General features: G+C 43.4%; 1 protein-coding gene across 4 annotated transcripts in view; it reads right to left on the reverse strand.

Moving 5' to 3' along the window:
• Positions 1-10189, reverse strand: part of ston2 (stonin 2) — a 49358-nt gene that overhangs the window by 20050 nt on the left and 19119 nt on the right. The window contains exon 1 of one of the 4 annotated variants that reach the window (XM_023993927.2): positions 2290-2442. The exons of the other annotated variants lie outside the window; for them this stretch is intronic. The gene's annotated coding sequence lies outside the window, so the exon portion shown is untranslated. Of the gene's footprint in view, positions 1-2289; positions 2443-10189 lie in introns of those variants that run through there. 4 annotated transcript variants of the gene reach the window in all.

Genomic DNA, 10189 nt, shown 5'->3' on the forward strand with positions numbered 1-10189 from the left:
CTTAAGGACAACAAAGTCAAGGTATTGGAGTGGCCATCACAAAGCCCTGACCCCAATCCTATAGAAAATGTGTGGCCAGAACTGAACAAGCGTGTGCGAGCAAGGAGGCCTACAAACCTGACTCAGTTACACCAGCTCTGTCAGGAGGAATGGGCCAAAATTCACCCAACTTATTGTGGGAAGCTTGTGGAAGGCTACCCGAAACGTTTGACCCAAGTTAAACAAGGGTTAAATGTCAGGAATTGTGAAAAACTGAGTTTAAATGTATTTGGCTAAGGTGTATGTAAACTTCAGACTTCAACTGTATATTTTTTCATTGCAGGAGGGGATAGCATACACAGATGTTTTAGCTTTCTAGCCTTCGTCAATGCGTAGGTACAACTCTTTAATTCAAAACAACATTTACAGGGAACACAGGTGAACAACCGATGACCAGCAGCTGCTTCTAATCAGGGTTGCCACTCATCTGCCAATAAGGGATGTGGCTTCTGGTCTACCTGTACACATATTGATGATTTTAGAAGGCAGGATAATTATCATTTCAAATGGTTTCCCTGTCCAGATCTGTCTACACATGTACGATATCCAGACAACGCGTGCACGACTCCCCCTGGAGGTGGTCAGGGAGATCTGATCACAATCAGATCACAATGCATCTTTTAATCCTCTACACCGGTCTAAAAACGGTGGCCACAATTCAGAATGTGGACAAGATCAAGACAAAGGGACATGTTAGGACCAGGTATAAATGGGGCTTTAGACTTCTTTGGATAAACAAAGCCAATGGGTGAGAGGCTGAGCCGTGATGACTTATCGGGTATCTGTGGGCTGGAGAGAGGAGGAGGAGGAGATAAAGGGAGGACAGGGAAGAGCGAGACAATATTTGAGGGCCGCCGACACCACCTAAGAAGTATGTGAACTACTGTGGCTACTTCTGTGGCAGTCGGGAGCTCTGGAGGACAAGTCTCGTCCTGTTGAGACAGAGAGAGAAACAGAAGGAAAGAAAGACAGTGGTAACCAGCCAGACTGGGGGAGAGGAGAGGATTACTGGGAAAGTGGAAATTTACAGCACCTGACCGGCTGCCAAATGGTAGTCTACTAAAACACACACACACATACATTATCCACTGCCATTGAATATAGCCAACAGAACACAATATACAGACACATACATTCATGCTACACACACACATATCGTAACTGCTGCTACCAGACTCTTATAGTGCTCTGTTTATACACTGCCCCCATCCTCCCCTTCCCCAATACACGTGTAAATATTGGACTATAAGTTGTGCCTTCCTATATTATATTTATGCTAAAAACGTTTATTCTATTCTACTGAGCCATTTACTTTGTGTTCATATTCTTATCTTTTATTATTTCTCATTGTTGTTGCATTGTCGAGAAGGATCCTTCACATAAGTACTTTGTTGGACGATGTATACCACGCGTACCCCGTACATACGGCTAATAAAACTTGGGCACACACACACACACACAGTTCACTAACATGTTGCTGAATAACTCAGATCACATCCCTTTAACTCGTTTTAGTTTCATTTGCTTTGTATTGACTGCAAAGTGTACACACGCATGCGCACAAACACACGCACACACCTCTTGCATCAGCGAACCAGCCGCGAGACAGCAATAGAGAGGGGAGGGAGGGTGTCATTATTCATCAACAGTGGACTAAGACCCTGTGAAAAGACCGGCTCCTGTTGCTAAGCACCAGATGATCAGGCTGTCTTGCCAAGTAGAGACCACAATGAAGACTCAGTGGCGCGAGAGAGAGAGAGAGAGAGAGAGAGAGAGAGAGAACACCCCTCCAAAACTTCATCAGGACTTAACAGAGTGGGAATTTAGAAACACACACTCGCATGCACAAACTCACTCTCTCTCAGCAGATCTCTCTCATTCACTCACTCCGTCTACCCTGTTTCTCTCGCTCCGGTTTCGCTTTCTCAGAAGTTAGCGGAGAGGCTTAAGTTATATCAGCAACCAACGTGGCAGAGTAAAGACGCACGACAATAAGGCTTCTCACAATTGATTTGTCTTCTCTTAAACTCAAGTCAAGGACATTTACACAGGAAAGGCTACCCAGCAGGATCATTCACTCACACACTGCAAACAAAGACAGCAAACCACTCCACCCAAACATTACACACTTCACACTACCCTCTCCAAACACACCACACCACACACCTTGCAAAGATGTAACTAAAGGAGTGAAGACAAAAGAAAATAACTAGTCAAAGGTGCGCAAAAGAAAATGGAAGTGTCGCTCACCAAGTAGTATCACAGTAAAGGAGTGTGTGGTCTGTCGGGTGTGTGCGCGTGAGCTGGATGAAACGCTGACTAGGGAGAGGAGTTCCCTACTGTTCCATAGTGCTGGCTGTAGGTCAGGTCATGTGACTCAGCAGCCACCCTGCATAGTTCAACAGGGGCATGTAGGAGCGGGTAGATCCCTGCCTACTTCTCCCTCTTTATCTGTTTACTCTGTTCAGGTCCTCTCTCTCGTACCTTTCTTCTCTCTTCAGGAATATTTACCTCAAATCTCTGCCTCTCTCTCTTTTCACATTTTTCCCCACACTCTCTCCATGTCTCTTTCTAATTCGCTTTCTCTCGATCAAACTACTTTTCTTCACTATCTACCTTCCCTTTTCTCCCTTTCTCTCACTACTTGCATTCGTCAGTTAAACAGTTTGTCAGCCTTTTAATCTACGCCTCCGCTGGTTGCTTACCTGTGTAGCAGTTGATCTATATGCATGGGTCTACACATGCATATTACGTGTGTTTTCGCGTGCACAAGTGTGTGTACCTTAGCAGGCGTTAACCATGCGCTCCATTCTTGAGGAGTACAGTCAGCAACAAGGACTTAAGGCTCGCACACGTCGCACTGAATGTGGATCTAGCGTTCATCTGCCGATCGCTCAGCGCGCTCTCTTTTAGGGACCACCTGCTGTAGACGTCTGAGAGCCGACATTTTTCACGAGTCCATTTGTAAAATCGGTGCGCACTCAGTTCGCAAATTACGTTCAGAGTTGCTAGGAACTCTCGGCCATCTAACGCTGTTGCTGTGTGAATGCGGCAGGGAGCCTAGCGGTTAAGAGCTTGGGGCCAGTAACCGAAAGGTTGGTGGTTCGAATCCCCGGGCCGACTAGGTGAAAAATCTGTTGATGTGCCCTTGAGCAAGGCACTTTACCATAATTCAGCGTTTCCCAAACTCAGTCCTGGGGACCACAAGGGGTGTACATTTCGTTTTTGACCCTAGCACTACACAGCTGAACTAAATGAGCACCGCTTGGGGTTCTCAGGACCAAGTTTGGGAAACTCTCCCCTAATTGCTCCTGTAAGTCACTCTGGATAAGAGTGTCTGCTAAATGACTAAAATGTCAAAGTAAAAATTGTGCCCTTACTGTATCCATCGAAAATATTTGCAGCACCCCCACCCGCAAACTCATTTTAAAGTGAACCTGAATGTCAAAGATCAAACCTGTGGTCAAAGGTCAGTCGTTAAAGTGTTGTTAGTGGCCCCCTGCAGGGATCTATAGGGGATCTGAGAACCTCAGGACATCCCATGGCTAATCTGTTCCCACTATAATTATGTCACACACCCTTCACACACACACACACACACACACACCCTTCACACACACAAACTGTTCCGTTCAGGTGGGTGCTACATACAGTTGAAGTCGGAAGTTTACATAAAAAAGATAATGACTCCAACCAAAGTGTTTCAACCACTCCACAAATTTCTTGTTAACAAACTATTGTTTTGGCAAGTCGGTTAGGACATCTACTTTGTGCATGACAAGTACTTTTTCCAACAATTGTTTACAGATTATTTCACTGTATCACAATTCCAGTGGGTCAGAAGTTTACATACACTAAGTTGACTGTGCCTTTAAACAGCTTGGAAAATGCCAGAAAATGAAGTCATGGCTTTAGAAGCTTCTGATAGGCTAATTGACATCATTTGAGTCAATTGGAGGTGTACCTGTGGATGTATTTCAAGGCCTACCTTCAAAATGTGTAGACCTCCACAAGTCTGGTTCATCCTTGGGAGCAATTTCCAAATGCCTGAAGGTACCACGTTCATCTGAACAAACAATAGTACACAAGTATAAACATCATGGGACCATGCAGCCGTCATACCGCTCAGGAAGGGGACGTGTCCGGTCTCCTAGAGATGAACGTACTTTGGTGCGAAAAGTGCAAATCAATCCCAGAACAACAGCAAAGGACCTTCTGAAGATGCTGGAGGAAACAGGTACAAAAGTATCTGTATCCACAGTAAAAATGTGTCCTATATCGACATAACCTGAAAGGCCGCTCAGCAAGGAAGAATCCACTGCTCCAAAACCCCCATAAAAAAGCCAGACTACGGATTGCAACTGCACATGGGGACAAAGATTGTACTTTTTGGAGAAATGTCCTCAAGTCTGAACTATTTGGCCATAATGACCATCATTATGTTTGGGAGGAAAAGGGGGAGGCTTGCAAGCCGAAGAACACCATCCCAACCGTGAACCACGGGGGTGGCAGCATCATGTTGTGGGGGTGCTTTGCTGCAGGAGGGACTGGTGCAATTCACAAAATAGATGGCATCATGAGGATGGAAAATTATGTGGATATATTGAAGCAACATCTCAAGACATCAGTCAGGAAGTTAAAGCTTGGTCGCAAATGGGTCTTCCAAATGGACAATGACCCCAAGCATACTTCCAAAGTTGTGGCAAAATGGCTTAAGGACAACAAAGTCAAGGTATTGGAGTGGCCATCGCAAAGCCCCGACCTCAATCCTATAGAAAATATGTGGGCAGAACTGAAAAGGCGTATGCGAGCAAGGAGGCCTACAAACCTGACTCAGTTACACCAGCTCTGTCAGGAGGAATGGGCCAAAATTCACCCAACTTATTGTGGGAAGCTTGTGGAAGGCTACCCGAAACGTTTGACCCAAGTTAAACAATTTAAAGGCAATGCTACCAAATACTAATTGAGTGTATGTAAACTTCTGACCCACTGAGAATGTGATGAAAGAAATGAAAGCTGAAATAAATCATTCTCTCTACTATTATTCTGACATTTCAAATTCTTAAAATAAAGTGGTGATCCTAACTGACCTAAGACAGGGAATTTTTACTAGGATTAAATGTCAGGAATTGTGAAAAACTGAGTTTAAATGTATTTGGCTAAGGTGTATGTAAACTTCCGACTTCAACTGTATACTGACTGTTGCATAGACATGTCATGAATAGAACTGACATGATTCCTTAACTCTACATGTCAAGAGAGGCATGTCTGTTCTGCTCAATATATTTCTGAACGTTCCACAGTGCGGTGCCTCACTGAATGCGTGACAGACACAGGTGCCAAACCAAAACGAGTGGCACTGAGGTAGGGGCTGAGCTCTAGTCAAAAGGAAGCGTTTCGTTAGGTGTTTATTACAGCACAGAGAACATTTGCCATCACACACAATGAGAGACCGTTCTGATTGTTGCGCTGATATATAGCTTTTTGCTATTCTCAGTGCAGGAGGCCCTGAAATCCTTAAATTAGAGATCAGAGATCTTTTGGATTCCTGCTTTTTAATTCTGGCAGCTGGTTTCAGAGCTGAACCACTTAAATATCTGTTCAATCTAACCCTGGAATGTAATGAAATTCCAAAGATCGGGAAATCAGCATTTGTCCTACCACTTTTAAAAGGGGGAGATCCAACTTAAATAATTATAGTCCAATCTCAAAGCTGTAACCCCTGGTGAAAATACTTGAAACCCTTGTGAGTGAACAACTAAAAGAGTTTTTATACACCAACTCTATTTTATCAATGTACCAATCGGGCTTCAGGAAGAAGCATAGCACAATTACAGCAGCCATGAAGGTTTTAAATGATATCACTGAAGCCCTTGACAAAAAACAGCACTGTGTCTCACTTTTTATTGATCTCTCTAAGGCTTTTGATACCGTTGATCATGCAGAGATTGTCGTTGATAAGGCAGAGATTGTCGAGTGTAGGTCTTGCGGGGGCATGCAGTTGCATGGTTTGCTAACTATCTGTCTGATAGAACTCAGTGCACTCAATTTGATGGGCTCATGTCTGTTAAATGTTCTGTCTGTAATGGTGTGCCCCTGGGCTCTGTACTTGGTCCCCTCTTATTCACTATTTATATAATAATTTAGACAAAAATGGGCAAAATGCGCATCTTCACTTCTATGCTGATGATACTGTTATTTATTGTTGTGCCTCGTCTCTCACAAAAGCTTTCCAGAACTTGCAAATGGCTTTTTATACTGTTCAACATACCTTATGTCAATTGAAGCTTATACTCAATAGTGACAAAACTAAAGTAATTGTGTTTTCTAAACAAAGAAATAGATCTCTGAACCTTTCACCTATTACTACCTGTCAGGGCAATGAGATTGAGACTGTAACCTCATAAATATCTTGGAATTTTAATTGATGACGACCTCTCTTTAAATTGCATATTAAACTTACAAAAAAATGTATGCTGAAGTTGGGATTTTATTTTCGAATTAAGACCTGTTTTTGTTTTGAAGCCAGGAGGAGGCTAGTATCAGCTACATGTATGCCTTTACTAGACTATGGGGATATTTTATATATGAACGCTTCCGCTCAGTGTTTGAGATCAATTGACACCCTTTACCATGGCACATTGAGATTTATTCTAAACTGCAAAACCCTTACGCACCACTGCACTTTATATACCAGGGTTGGCTGGCCTTCTCTAGTCACTCGTAGGCTCAGTCACTGGAATACTTTTATTTACAAAGCCATTTTGGGTTTACTACCATTTTATTTGGGCATTTTTATTGTTCAGAAATGTGATGGGTACCGTCTTCGTTCGCAGGACTTTATCCTGCTAACTGTTCCAAATGTCCGAACTGAATTTGGTAAAAGGGCTTTTATGTACTCCGCGACATCGGCTTGGAACGCCTTACAAAATACTTTTAAACTGGATGAACTTGTCCCGATTGGTGTTTTTAAATCACCGATGAAGGATTTTGAGGCTGATTCCCTTACCGGTCAATGTTTTTAATTTGCCGTTTTATGATTTTGTTATACTCTTGTGAATTCTATGGTACTTACTGGATTACTTGTACTTTTTCATGTTGTCTGTCTGTAATTGTGTAATGACTTGGTGCTGCCTATCTTGACCAGGACGCTCTTGAAAATGAGATTTCAAATCTCAACGTGCCCTTCCTGGTTAAATAAAGGTTAAATAAAAAAAGAAATAGTGCTCTAGGGAAAATGTAATTACAGGGGAGGGGTGGAGGATTCGGTGTAACGGGACACCCTATATTTTCATGTTGGAACTCGCCCCAAACCATTGTGGTAGTGAGTAAGTGATTGAGTGAGTGTGAGCCAGACTGTGCATCTCTATTCTCCTCTACTATGTCTCTCAATGTTAAGGATGCCTTCCTAGCTGAACTGACAAGCACAGCTGAACACACACACACACACACAGTACATCATTCATAAACACACACACAAACTTCTGCCCCGAACCGCACACATCTGTCAGAGGATCATTACTAGTGTAGCGCGTTTTGGAATGACAGAGATATACACATACACACCTCTCCCACTGTCCAATTTCCACCATAAACACAGGGTTAATTTCCACCCCTCCCTCTAAAACAACAGAAGTTCTGTCACAACCCCTCATTAAGAAAGAAGAAGCAGACACTTCAACGCTTCCTTCCCCTCTTGCTGGGAATGTGAGTGTGTGTGTGTGTGTGTGTGTGTGTGTGTGTGTGTGTGTGTGTGTGTGTGTGTGTGTGTGTGTGTCTTTCTCTTGTCTCGTATATACTAGGACTAGGTTACTCCAGAGAAGAGACAGAAGATAAGGCAGTCTGTCCCATATAATACAGAACTTCTCAGTCAACATTAAAGTTGCATCTCAATAATCAAAAGTGTTCTTCTCTCCTCATCGCAGTCTATAAATAGGAAAGGAGACCATGAGACGAGACTATTGAGACGCAGCCAGTCCCACGTTGGGGGTCTCTAGTGCTCCAGACGGGTATACACAATAATCATATCAACAGACAAATCCACTTCCTGTTTACACTACTGCTTAGTTATGGAAGGATTAATGACAGAGAGAGAGAGAAAAAAGGGAGTGATAGCGGGGGACCGGGAAGAGAAAATGAGCATATCATGAAAAAGAGTGAGAGAAAGAGGATGAGTGAGAGAAAGATTGAATACTTAGTGGCTTCAGAAAGTATTCATACCCCTTGACTTATTCCACATTTTGTTGTGTTACGGCCTTGAATTCAAAATGAATTAAGTATTTCTCTCACCCATCTACACACAATACCCCATATTGACAAAGTGAAACCATGTATTATTTGTGTGTGCAAATTTATTGAAAATTAAATACAGAAATGTCTCATTTACATAAGTATTCACACTCCTGAGTCAACACATGTTAGAATCACACTTGGCTGCGATTACAGCTGTGAGTCTTTCTGGGTAAGTCTAAGAGATTTGTACACCTGGATGGTACAATATTTGCACATTATTATTTTTTTAATTCTTCAAGCTCTGTCAAGTTGGTTGTTGATCATTGCGAGACAGCCATTTTGAAGGCATGCCATAGATTTTCAAGCCGATTTAAGTCAAAACTGTAACTAGGCCACCCAAGAACATCTTGGTAAGCAAGTCCAGTGTAGATTTGGCCTTGTTTTTTTTTTACACTATTGTGCTGCTGAAAGGGGAATTGGTCTCCCAGTGTCTGTTGGAAAGCAGACTGAATCAGGTATTCCTCTAGGATTTTGCCTGTGCTTAGTGTTATTCCGTTTCTTTTTATCCCCCAAAAAAACTCCCATGTCCACCCAAATGACAAGGATACCCATAACATGATGCAGCCACCACCATGCTTGAAAATATGAAAAAGTGGTACTCGGTGATGTGTTGGATTTGCCCCAAACATACCGCTTTGTATTCAGGACATGAAGTACATTTCTTTGCCACATTTGTTGCAGTTTCACATTTGTTGCGTCTTACTGCAGAAAAGGATGCATGTTTTGGAATAATTTTTATTCTGTACATGGTTCCTGCTTTTCACTCTTTCATTTAGGTTAGTATTGTGGAGTAACTACAATGTTGTTGATCCATCCTCAGTTTTATCCTATCACAGCCATTGAACTCTAACTGTTTTAAAGTCACCATTGGCCTCATACAAGCCCTTTCCAAACAATGCAGAATTAAAAAGAAAAATATCAAATAAATAGCAAATATTGCTCAGCTCTCCATTTCCTGTAGTCCACAATCAGCTCCTTTGTCTTGCTGACGTTAAGGGAGGGGTTGTTGTCCTGGCACCATATTGCCAGGTCTCTGACCTCCTGCCTGTAGGCTGTCTCATTGTAGTCTGTGATCAAGCCTACCGCCATCGGCAAACTTAATGGTGTTTGAGTCGTAGGTGAACAGGGAGTACAGGAGAGGACAAAGCACACGCCCCTCAGGGGCCCCTGAGTTCAGCGTGGCAGATATGCTGTTGCCTACCCTCACCAGCTGGGGGCGGCCCGTCAGGAAGTACAGGATCCAGTTGCAGAGGGAGGTGTTTAATCCCAGGGTCCTTCGCTTAGTGATGAGCTTCGAGGGCACTATGGTGTTGAATGTAAGGCAGCTTCTCCCCGTCCCACCCAGTATAAGTCATGTCCTCCTCATCCCTACCAAACTCCCTTCTAAGCCCCTCCTCCTTAGGGAGCAAGCCGCTGTGCTCTGCTCTGCTCTCCTCTAAACTCCTTCCCCTCTCCTTACCTCTTCTCTCCCTTCCTCTTCTCTGTTTCTGATGGAGGGAGTGGCTGAAAGCAATTGAGTTCAGTCACAGACAGGGAGAGAGTCAGAGGAAGGAGTGGTCTTGTAAGGACAATGTGTGTGTGTGTGTGTGTGTGTGTGTGCGCCTTATCTAATCATTTAAGTAGGCAGCAATCTATGACTACCATACCCCACTTCCTTTCTGTAGCACACCTGAGGGGCTTAGAGACCAAGTACTCTTTCCCAATAACTAACTATTTCCCAACAACCTTACACACAATGACTGTGTGCGTGTGTGTGTGTGTGTGTGTGTGTGTGTGTGTGTGTGTGTGTGTGTGTGTGTGTGTGTGTGTGTGTGTGTGTGTGTGTGTGTGTGTGTGTGTGTGGTGTGTGGGTGTGTGG

Source organism: Salvelinus sp. IW2-2015, linkage group LG9 (assembly GCF_002910315.2).
Source record: "Salvelinus sp. IW2-2015 linkage group LG9, ASM291031v2, whole genome shotgun sequence".
In the NCBI taxonomy this organism is placed as follows: Eukaryota; Metazoa; Chordata; class Actinopteri; order Salmoniformes; family Salmonidae; genus Salvelinus; species Salvelinus sp. IW2-2015.